The sequence below is a fragment of the Spea bombifrons genome, chromosome 4 (genome assembly GCF_027358695.1).
Source record: "Spea bombifrons isolate aSpeBom1 chromosome 4, aSpeBom1.2.pri, whole genome shotgun sequence".
Lineage (NCBI taxonomy): Eukaryota > Metazoa > Chordata > Amphibia > Anura > Pelobatidae > Spea > Spea bombifrons.
Window position 1 is genome coordinate 45,571,646 of NC_071090.1, and position 12,506 is coordinate 45,584,151.

Below are 12,506 nucleotides of genomic sequence, written 5' to 3' on the forward strand. Positions count from 1 at the left end.
TTCACTTTAAGTAATATTTTTTAAATATTCCTTTAAAGCATTTGAAAAGACAAAAGCAATGTATTAAATACAATCCTGATTCTAGAATGCAGACGCATTTGGGAGCGTTCAAAAAATCGGCTGGACAGACATACCTGGCAAAAAGGGGGAAGACTAGCCCAAAAGTAAAATTAAATGAGTGGGGAGGGCAGTAAGTGTGGCCTTGGAGAACAAGTAGAGTGACCTGGAGACCCCTCACAGGTATGTAGATAGATACACAAATTCTACCAGTCATGCCCAGATTTTGCAGTTTTTTCTTTCAAATCAGGAAAGTGTGCTGCCGCCAGCTGCGTACATGAGCCCACATGCCTCTATGGTATGAAAAAGTAAAGTGTGGCTGCACATATCAAGTCAACAACCACATGTACATTATTCCCTATAGAGTTTGAAGGGGCTCATAGAGCTCTCAGTCCTCAGAGCCTCTCTCAACACTGCACCCTGTGATGTGACCTGCTGCCTGTATGATTTCTCTCTAATAGGAGAATTGATGGTGAGGGGCAAAGTATAGACCCATTCCAGGACTTTTTGACAATCATGCTACTCACACGAAAAGCCCTGGGGCTACATACAACTATACTTGCAGAATATAGAATTATGTACCATTAAGGGTGCTCCTTCAAATTATAAATCAGGCACAGTCCAAATACAATGTCAATCAGAAAACCTGTGGGCGTCCCTGCACTATTGGGAACACAGATACAGCTGGAGGATTGGTCCTCGTTGGTGTTTATGTCAGCCACCACAGCAACTGCCGGGCCTGCCATCGCACACAAGACGCGAAGGGACACATCGCACACAAGACGATGGACCTGTTGTCAGGATTCATAACTTCAACAGCTAGTCTGTGCCATCATTGTCCCCACACAACTGGTCTGTGCCTTCTTTGCCCCCCTTCTAACATACAACATATTTAAACACACTGACACAAATTACACCCATGCTCTCTCACACATACACACACACTCACAAGTACACATGTATGCTCACACACACACAAGTACACATGCATGTGTTTTTTACTCTACTCTGCATGGGGCTTACTTGCAGATTGATACATTACCACTTATAGGAGGGTGGATATTGGTTCTGCAGAGTCGACTGATCATTCCCCGGGGTCCATGTCTCTGCAGTCTCCTATCTTCGTATTCCATGAATATTAGCCTGTTCCTGTGTTCAGTTTGGGCGAATATTCGTGTACATTCTTCGTGTTTTTTTTCCTTTTTCCTTCGTTTTTTTAGAAGGGGTTAATACGGGGTTAACGTGGTATGCACTGCGCAGCAGCTTTGGCGTATGCACCTTCGCTTCATTGGTTGATGGCAGATGAGCCCTCTGCTGGCAACCGATAGAGTCACTCGTACAGACCATTAACTCCTGACAGCGAAACACCACCTGGGGAGATCATTGGTCTCCCTGCTCCAGGAGTTAAAGGTCTGTACTAGCGACCAATAAAGTCGCTCATAAGGACCTTTAACTCCTGATGCCAAAACTAGGCCTGGGGAGACCATTGGTCTCCCAGCTCCAAGAGTTAAAGGTCCATACGAGTGATCAATAGAGTCGCTCGTAGAGACCTTTAACTCCTGACGGTGAAACTCCGCCTGGGGGTTCTCCCTGTTCCAGGAGTTAAATGTCCGTACTAGAAACCAACAGAGCCTCTCGTACAGACCATTGGTCTCCCCCCATAAAAAGAAAGGTTCGTGCGAGCCTCTGGCATCAACCAATTGGTTGATGCTAGAGTAGACTCCTGCAGGCGACCAATAGTGTCGCTTTTATGGACCTTTAATTCCTGACGGTGAAACTCTGCTTGGGGAGACCCTGCTCCAGGAGTTAAAGGTCCGTACGAGCGACCATAGAGTCACTCGTACAGACCTTTATCTCTTGGAGTGGGGACACCAATGGTCTCTCGAGGCGAAGTTTCACCGCCAGGAGTAAAAGGACCATAGGAACAACTCTATTGGTCGCCGTCAGGGCTTCCTCTAGCATCAGCTAATTGTATGATGCCAGAGAAGGCCCCTGCAAATGACCAATAGAGTCGGTCGCACAGAACATTAACTACTCACGCGAACCTACAGATTTCCTCTCCTGTTAACCCCTGCGATGCTGTGTAGGTAAGGTAGGCTAAATGGGGAAGGGACCAGGGAGATAAGTAGATTAACAAAGACAAACACGAAGATTCTTTGTGTTGTGTGTCTTTGTCTTCATGAAGGCGCAACAGAAATTAAACATGATTCTTACAGGCAGAAGACCTTTTCTATTAAGGCCTTCCTTAGTCATCTTAGAACAAAGGTCCAACTGTGAGGCGGTATAGCTACACATATACATTGATAAAGGAAAGAATGCTCCAAGAAAAAAAAATCATGTGGATCTTGTTGATTGAAAAGGAAACGTGTAACATGATAAACAACTACCTTCTTTCTTTATTTTTGGAGAATGCTGATATGGTTAGATAAACTACCTCTGTTTTTCCCAAAATATAGTTTTCTTCAAACTTAGAGGTAAGTTAAAAATAAAGGCAGTGCGTACTGTTTCGGCATTAAGAACTAGACATATCCACAAATCAAGAATAATATCATAAAGTTTTAAGTGCAGTATGAACGTCCAAGCAGGTTTGACACATAATCCTCCAGAGTCATAAACTTAGTACAGAGTGCAGTCATTAAAACAGCAGAAAATCTGAGAGGTTAAATAATGAATATTGTGCAGTAATGTGTTATTGAGAGCAATAATGGTGACAGGGTTATCCTAATGGGGTAAGTGCTGGTTTAACTAAGCACCTAAAACTAGAACTGACAAACAAAGACAAACTGATCCATTAGGTAAAGAGGGCCCTGCTTGCAATCTAGATGTGAACTTCATTGGCTCATCCTTAAGAGTCTTTGAATCGGCACCGTCGCTTGGCAAAATACTGTCTATATATTAGCATGTGTTCATAATGAGGGAACTGCATACTAATCAGTGTGTCTTTGGTCCTACCCTGGCTTCTTGCAGTGGACATTAAATATGTTGTGTAACCTTCACTGATGACGTGAACGCTAAGGCATAGCGACATACCTTCATAGGAAGCATTACAAGACGACGTACATACACAGAGCTCCAGGATATGATGTCATATCACTATGTGGACAGTGGTCAAGGAGGTGGTGGCTTAGGGTGCTACCTTGGGTCAGGCCTAGGGCAGCACCCAAGGTAAATATTTTCCTGCTAAACCATTATATAAATAAAGAGCTGCACCATAAGAAGGCTCATTGTAGAGACTAGGGGCACACAAAATGGGGGGGAATAATGAAAACAAATGGGAGGGGGAATAGTTGCGGGGGGGTCTTTTCATATCAATGAAACATTAGCGAAGGTGGAATGATAATCCCATATCATATATTCATTAACGTTCATCAACCTGATTTTCTTCTCCAACGATCATTCTAATAGCATATTATAGGTTATTTAATTTACTCTCTAATTTACATTAATCAAAAGCATAAAAATACAATGTCTGGCCTTTTCTAGAGCAATAATTGTAAACACTAAACAATTGTAGTGTGAAATCTGCCATAGTCGCCCCTTTGAGTTAATGTCTTGCCTTCTCTTAGCACCTCCAGCATCCATTCTTTAACAATTTTAAAGAGTTTTTCAGAAAATAAAAAGATTATGTAGAGAAACTGACTGTGCTTCTATGGAGTCTCTGTGACACCGTCATACAATCTGACCATTTGAGTGCCAGGGGCTGGGAGACATTTTTTTTCCTCCTCGATGCCAGGCCTATTTTCATAGTTTTGCTCAAGGGAGTGAAAGGATCGTGACTGTAATGTTGTGATGTCTGATCCCTACATGTTTGTAGGGGTTAGAAAATAGCCTGCATGTTGACAAACTGATCTATTATTAGATCCGCAGCCAGCAGACACTTTTACTTTTCACATACATTATTATTGTGTAGTCCATTCCAAGAATTATGGTAACAGGCACCTAATCATAAACTGTCTTCTCCATGCACCAATCCCTGCTTATGGATAAGGTTAGTTTGTTTATTCTTTAAACTTAAAGAAAAAATTGCGATTGATCACCGACCAATCATCAGCCTCCTCCTTTTCCCAGCTATATCAGAATCCTCACATGTACATTTAAACACACAAGACAACCTCAGGGGGTAAGGTAGAATGCCAAGCAGCCCACTACATAACAAAAATGTGTTTTTAAAAGGAGGCTCTATAGAGGTTCTAGATTAATAAATATCAGGGAAATAAGTGATTTGCATTTATTGCTGTGGCAGAAAGTTCCATGTGTCAACAAATAGAATCTCCTGTTTCTCTTCTACTATGCATTTACCTGAAGTAATGCTAATACATTGTAAAGTTCCTTTCTATGCTCTACATTCATGTACCAAACACTGTTTAGGTGGCACCTTTAAGGCACTGATACATGTCACCCATTTTGCCTTAGGCATATAATATAAGATTCTACCCATTTCTGCTCATCCTCAGAACATATTGTGCCGATGCCAATTCTACAGTCTGATTAATGCTTTTTTTAATCATGGGATTGCCAAAAATATTTGTGGATAAGTACAACACAAATATAAAATCCTCGCTGGTGCCACTAGTTGTTTCATTAGGATATATAATTATATAAATCTCTCTTACTTAAGAATGTTCCAACTGCTTGATTTGAACATTTACATGTAGAGGCATGCAAAGTTGGGTATTGTCTAGAACTTCTGGATTGTCAATGGCTCACGTGTTCTAGAACTGAGCAACATGAGCTATTTCAGTTCCTGATAAGCTAATTTACAACAGAGATTTTTGTTTCCTTGCCATGTGGATTTGTACTTTGGAGAACATATCTGGCATTTCTTTTCTAACTGTTTGTATTTTTCATACATTTTTTTTTTACATTCCAGAGGAAACATTACTTTTGTTAACAAATGATTCAATGTTTACAAACTAAAGAGAGAGTTCCAAAAATGAAATTGTGTCCTTTTTGTACATGTTTTTTCCCGTCTCCGAAATAAAAGTAATATGTGTGATGTTTCTTTTCCATGAACCTTTTTGGGAAATCTAAGCCCCAAACACGTGCAGATAAATTGTAAAAGCATGCGTACTACTTAAGACCAACATTTCATACCTTTTGTGATATGGTTCTAATTTAAATATGACTCTGTTCCCATTTTTCTTATTAGTTACTGAATCATTATAACAAAGGATGAATGTTTTTTCTAATTCTGCCAAATTGCTCCTCTAAGCTTTCCAATGTAGTAAATTGTAATATTTTTTTCCTGACTCAACGACAGGTGCCAGCAGCCTGAGTAGTAAGGCTTCTGTTGTGTGGTCGGTATTTAGGCTGGTCTCCCAGAATAAAGTACATTTTTTCATAGTGTGTGTAGTTAGTTGTTTTTCCCTTTCCAGGTACAGCTGTGCCTAATGAAACACATTTCATCTATGTAGGTGGTAGCGCAAAAAGTAAATAACATGGCACCAGCGGACTATGTGCATACAACACATAATTCTTATTTAAATGAGTTATATTCATGACATATTACTAATGAGCATGCGGTTTGTCATCTGTAGCATTTTAGTATATTTGACTAGCATTACAATAATCCCCTGTATACTTTGTATCCATCAGTTCATAGACAAGAGCTTCTTACTACTTCTGAAATGCTGTTCTTTGAACTAAGTTTGTTGTTTCATTAAGACTTGGCTTCAGCAGTGATGAGTGAGTTTTTAGATCCTGTGGACATATCCCTGCTGTCGTATTATTTGTATCATAGTAGCCAGATGAGAGCAGTCCAAATGTTTAATATTTACCTAAACAAAAATAATTTTAATGAACCTGAGTTTCTCCATGTGTACTTTTGATGGAGACCCGTACTCGGACTGAGTATCTCTATCGCCATAGAGATCTTCCTTGCCTCTGAAAGCCTAATTGCTCAAGGGATTAACCCTTCATTTTCCCCCAAGCACTAGTGTAGGGGTAAAACAGAACTGACTTTATTGAGGACAGCACAGGTATTTATACACAACAAACATGATAGGATTAAATGTATAATCTCATCACCTCCCAGACAGCCTGGCGCCTCCATACAGTTCTATGGCCAGCAATGCCCACCTGAAAAAAAATCACTATTTTGGGGTGATCCCGAGGGAGCAGCGTCAATCCTGGGGTACCATTGGAGAGCTCAGGCAACTTCCCAGGAAATAGTTCCATGGCCGCGGCTGGGTAACCCCGTTCCTAAAGATTAGTAATAAAAAACAGAGTTCCCAAATGAGCTCCCTCTCAGTGACGACCACCGAGTGTTGCCCACCACGTGTTTAATGAACCCTCAAAAGAGCGGTGTGGGATAAAGGATGTCTGTAGCGACACAGTTTCAATTGTCGGCGCGCATCGCGGTTCCTAACCGCCACACAGTTCCAGGAATTTGCGGCTAGGTCCCGGTCAGGCGCTGAGTGGGGGGGATGGAATTCGACCAACATTAGGGGTATACAGGGTCCGTGAACCTTTAACCCTTGTGAAAACTACAGGGATGGGGTGTAACACAGGAAAACAGGTATGGGGCCAAAATAACATAGGGTATAAACAGATAGGCTGTCACAGTACTAAAACAGCAATTGTTTTATTTTGTAGGACTCTCTGACTTCATTATGAAAAGCCAGATTTATGTTCAGTGGCTTTCTCATTAAAAATGGATTGGGCAAATACTCTATTATGTGCAAAGGAAGAGCATTTCCAATACTACTTCAACATTAATGCTTCATTTTTCTCCTATAATAATTATCTGTGTTTATCTGCATTGATTCTATAGTATGTATAGTGTTCCTGGAATGTGTTGGTCCATTGTGGTTGAATACCCTTGTATCCTTATGAATTGGATGTATAGTTTCATTATATCTGCACGTTATTACTGTAACACGATCTGTGAAGTACCTTTTCGTTTTGGTGACATTATAGATTGTATAACGTAATCTGAGATCTCTAGATGTTGCAGTTTGCACTTTTTAATACACATTCTGTGCTAGAATTGTTAGAAAGAACTACTGTACTTTTGCCGGGTAGTAATACTTAAATGCACATATACATATATTATGGCAATTTTACAATAAAACAGATAAAAAAGAAAAAAAAATGGTTCAGCATGACAAAGGCCCTGTTTGGCTGAAACGTTGCTTTTTTTGTTTTGCTTTCTCTGAATAAAGTAACCTAAGGATTGGAAGCTGTTTGGAGTGCTGGGATTCTTTTCTATGTTCTTTTACATTTTTGTACATCGCCACCATTTTTGTTAATACTGGACAGTTTCTAAGAAGGGATAAAAATCAGCTTCTTCAGCACTATAAATTATGTAATCTGCCATTTTTTCTTGGACTGGTTTCTATTACTAGTTTACTCCTTGTGTGAAGTATGCTACAGTGTTTTATGTTTAGTCCTTTTCCAGAATTCTTAGAGACATACTGTGTCACATATTCTGTTGGGTTTATTTCAAGAGATTCGTAGAATCCTTTGTGTAGTCGATTCCAAGAATCAGCTTAATCTCCGCTTTTAGTTTCTTTCCAAGGGTATTGACATTCTGAAATTAAGAGCCTTGGTTTTAAAGTGTGTGTTGTAGTTATCACATTATTTATCTTATTGATAGAGTTTACAGAGTTTCAAATAATCCAGATACAATGGTTGTGTCAGCATACTTAGAGTAGTATTGTGATCCATAATATGCACTGTTCAGTTCTCAATTTATTAAATAACTAGTTGTAACATTTGTGTTAATATATCCACATCAATTTCAGAAAAATTTGGAATTTTTGTTTCAGGGTTATTAGTTTATAACTTTTACTAATCTGTGGTGTGTAGTAGGACAGTTATTGTGTAAGAGCAGAATCAGTTATTTTCTTGGTAACTAGATGTAGAGTAGAGAGCAGTCCAGTGATATAGCACACTCTAGTTCTTAATCACAATCATCACACCTCATTAATTAAGCAGGACTAACTTGGCCTTATCACAGCAGAATCTTGTTGGCATTTGTGCTCTGCAATGCATAGTTAAGGCAGAAAGAAACATATAACTATTAAATACTATCCCCATGATGAATGTGACACATGGTTTCTTATACTCCATCATCAATCCAGTAGTGACAGCAGATCAAATGTAAACTTATCAGTGTTCTTTCATTGCTTAATGGGTGCCTATGGATCACTTCTGTATTGTCTGTGAGCATGTGCAAGTTTGTTTTTTTATGATGTAAACATTGTTGCTTTTTCACTCTTCTAACAATGGTGGTTGGCTTGGCAGGGGTATGGAGACGTTTATGGCGTATACACTAAAACAAATAACCAAAAGTATGTGGACATCACTCCTAATTATTCAGATAAGGTGTTTCAGCCATAACCATTGCTAACAGGTGTATAAAACCAAGCATATAGGGAGCCATCTCCATAGAGAAACATTGGCTTTACAATTTCTTGTACTAAAGAGCTCAGTGACCTTAAACATGGCACTGTCATAGGATGCCACCTTTGCCCCAAGTCAATTTGTGAAATTTCTGCCCTGTTAGATCTGTCCCTGTCCACTGTAAGGGCTATTATCGTGAAGTGGAAGTGTCTAGGAGTAACAGTAGCTCAACCACAAAGTAGAACACGTACACTCACAGAGATGCTGAGGGCTGAAGCTTGTAAAAATCATGAAGCATATGGGTTTCCACGGCTGAGCAGCTGCATACAAGTCAAAGATCACTGTGCACAATGTTGTAAAGCACACCACCACGAGACTATGGAAACGTGTTCTCTGGAGTGATGAATCATGATTCGCTAACTGGAAGCCTGATGGATGAATCTGGGTTTGGCAGATGGTAGAAGAACGATACCTAACGGAATGTGTAGTGCCTACTGTAAAGTTTGGTGGAGGAGATGTGATTACCTGGGGCTGTTTTTTAGGGTTTGGGCCCCTTAGTTTCAATAAAGGGTAATGTTAATGCTACATTTTATAAAGACATTTCATACAACTGAATGTTTCCAACTTCGTGGCATCAGGTTGGTGAAGGCCCTTTCCTGTTCCAGAATGCCTGTGCCACAGTGTACAAAGCAAGGTCCATAAAGACATGGTTGGATGTGTTTTGTTTGGAAGAACCTCACTGGCTGCACAGCGCCCTGACCTCAACCCCATCAAACACCTTTGGGATGAATTGGAATGCCGATTGTGAACCAGGCCTTCTTGTCCAATATCAGTGCCTGACCTTACAAATGCTCTACTGGATGAATTGACAAAAATTCCCACAGAAACATCCCAAAATCATGCGGAAAGACTTCCTAGAAAGGTAGAGGCTGCTATTACAACAAGGGGGCAAGTTTTTATCAGTGTCCATGGCTTTGGAATGGGATGTCTAAGAAGCTCATTAAGGTGCCAACATACTTAGGTAAAATAGAGTATATATTTATGTTTGTAGACTATTTATTGTGATACTGTACAGTCCCAGCCAAATGCTTTCTTTGGATTCTGTGCATATGTGTGGCTCAAAGCATGTATCTGGTTCCCTGGGGTGGAACAAATGGAGAGCAGGGAGGGCCATAGCTCCATCACCCTTTGGTTTGCGACAAGCATGCCAGGTTTAAAGAAATCCAGTGTTAGATTTTGCTGCAGCCTGCAACAAGTGTAGAAGATTTCATCTCCCTAAAGCCTTAGAATCAGGAAGACTGTTGAGGTGAGAGGAGGTTCATCTGTACTCTGAGGGCAAAGAAAGGCCCTGGCAATTGGATCACTGAGCCAAGTGAGGTATTACCTTCCTTGACCTGTGTGTGGTGTTTGGAGGAGGTACATAGGTGGTTGTCCCCCACTATATCCAAAATTAACTATAAAAGAAATTGTTATTCAACAACTAGTATAATTGTGCATTGACTGTATCAGGGTAAAGGACTTTAAACATACCCTTAATAGAGTCATTAAGTGATATGGGCTGTTAATTCTTAATTTATATAAGTACAAACAAATTATTCACCATAGTTATGCCCTTCAACCCTTTGGCCCTTTGCTTTTATCAATCACTAGAATAAAAATGCACATTGTATAATATATTATAGCAGGTCTTGTCTGGTAAACTCATCAACCTTTCCATATGTTCTTGGTTTCTTCTGTTATTGTCATCACTTTCCTTTCATCTGTTTTCTCTTCCTCTGAAGTGATGACATAGCCCTATTATCTGGCCTGATTTAGCATCTATTGCATTCTCTCTTCATTGCATTTGATGTGTCTTTGAAGTCTTAATAAACAAAAAGCAAAACAGTTTTATATTCTTCACTAATCGAGCTTGTTGTGAATGCCACACAGAGATACTCTCTATAGCCGGCTGTTGTGAATGATTTTACCCTATTTCCTAATGCCTAATATAGCATTGCTCTGTTAAATTTCTGTGGCAAAATGTCTGTTGTATAGACTCCAAACCAGTATTATTATCTCTGTGATAATTTTTGTACAAAGCATACAGCCTAACACATATGTGCATTTTTGTTGACTGATAACTCAGATTACCCCACTGCAACTCATGCCTTGCTGGTTGCCTTTGAGTTGTGCCCCGATTGACTTTAAGTACAGAGGAGTGAGTTGCTCATGGCCCGATGCCACCAAGTATGGAGAAGAAAGAGCAGATCTGACATTAAACTAATCCTTCCATTACATTTTGTTTTGTGTGTGTGCAAATATGTTTTTTAGTTCTGTTATCATAGCTCAACCTACTAGTACAAGTAGACAAGTACACCAAATCCTTATCATAATGTCTTCATAAACCAGCAAGATCCCCCTGGCTAATGGAAAAGGACTTCATTAGAAAAGAGGGACTTTATTAGCAGTGACAAAAAACATACATTCATTGTGCTGCTTGTGTTGGGGATGTCAACCAAATATGACTGCCTATTGTACAATGGCAACCTCCATCTCTGGAGATAAAGGAAGTTTTGAGGGAACAGGATAGGCAATGAGCACTCTGGTACATAAAAAGTTAAATATGAACAGACTGGCAAATGGAAAATTATAAGTGTGCTCTTTGCCAGTATGCGTGGAATAAATGTTCTCACTTATTTCTTGAGGCTCTTTGCTGGCGTTAAAATGGCCAGCGTGAGACATGGCAGCAGATCAGATGCGGACTATAAAGATGAATTTATTTATTTGACGAAGTTTTTGCTCTGTTGATGAAACTTGGCTACATTTAAAATGTAAAACTAGCAGTGGTTTAAATGATAGACTATATGCCTTGGAATATGCAGGTACCTGTATTTTGTATTAATAATTATTATTAGCATATAGATAATGCTGTTTATTGTTGAGGGTGGTCATGTGATTGCTAATAGGAAAGGGGAATGAAAATACCAGCATATCATACTAAAAATACAAAATTAAATAATTCTAAGGCTTTAGTAAGTGTATTGTGTTAAATGAGTGTTGTTACTATGGCGGTAGAGTGTGTCTGTGTATGGTGCTAGCGTGACTATATGTTACTGTATGATATTAGAATGTAAAACATTGAACTATGGGGTTAGTGTATGTTATTAGCGTGAGAAGGTATGCAGTTAGAATGTATGTGTGCACGTTTTATTGTATGGTTTTAAAGTGTGTGTCAACATTTGGTGTTAGAGTGTGTGTTGTTAGTATATGAAGTTAGCATGAGTGTGTGTCACTAACCCCAGACTCACCCCTTAGTATATACATTAATACATTTTGTAGAAATTTATATTTTATCCACAGTCCAATAACCTTATACTGACTTTAAAGAAAACAAGTTTCTCCTTTTTTTTTAAACTGGGATTTGGAACCACAGATTTCTCAGATATTTCCCTTTGCCAAACCAATGATTCATATACAATATTGCTTTTGACTTCAAGAAAGCTTTTGTAACCAAATAAGAAACATATAGACTTAGCATTTAAAGGGGGAATGAATATATCATCCGCGTTCCAGCGCTGCTTTCCTCTGAGGTTTCAAGTAATGCATCTGTGCCGACCATTCAAGTGACTACTAACAAAGAAAGACAATAATCTCCTTGTTCTTTCTGAAACCAAACAATGAGGAACCCTTTGAGTTTATTCATTGGAATTTTGGAGAATGTCTTTGTCTTGTATCCTCCCTTTATATTTATTTCCTCAGTAATAATTTCACTTGGCAGGAAAAAACCACATCAGCTTTTTTTTCTGTTTCTGGTATTATCATTATACAGTCTGCATAACTAGAAAATTAATGTTTTGAGTTTATTTACTTTTGAAGACTTCTGAGTGGAAGTTTAAATTTCTTCATACAAAATCACATGTTTATCTGCATCTGATGTTCTACATAAAGATATAATTTTTTCGTAGAAAAATGCAGTTTTGTTAAACCATAATGCTTGTATATTTCTGTTTCCTTTCTTCCTTTTGGTATTCATCAGGCTCCAATATTCTTCCAGGCTTCTCTGTCTATTTCTGCCTCCACTCCTTATGTGTTTCTTTAAACATCCCTTCTTTCTCTTTGTCTAT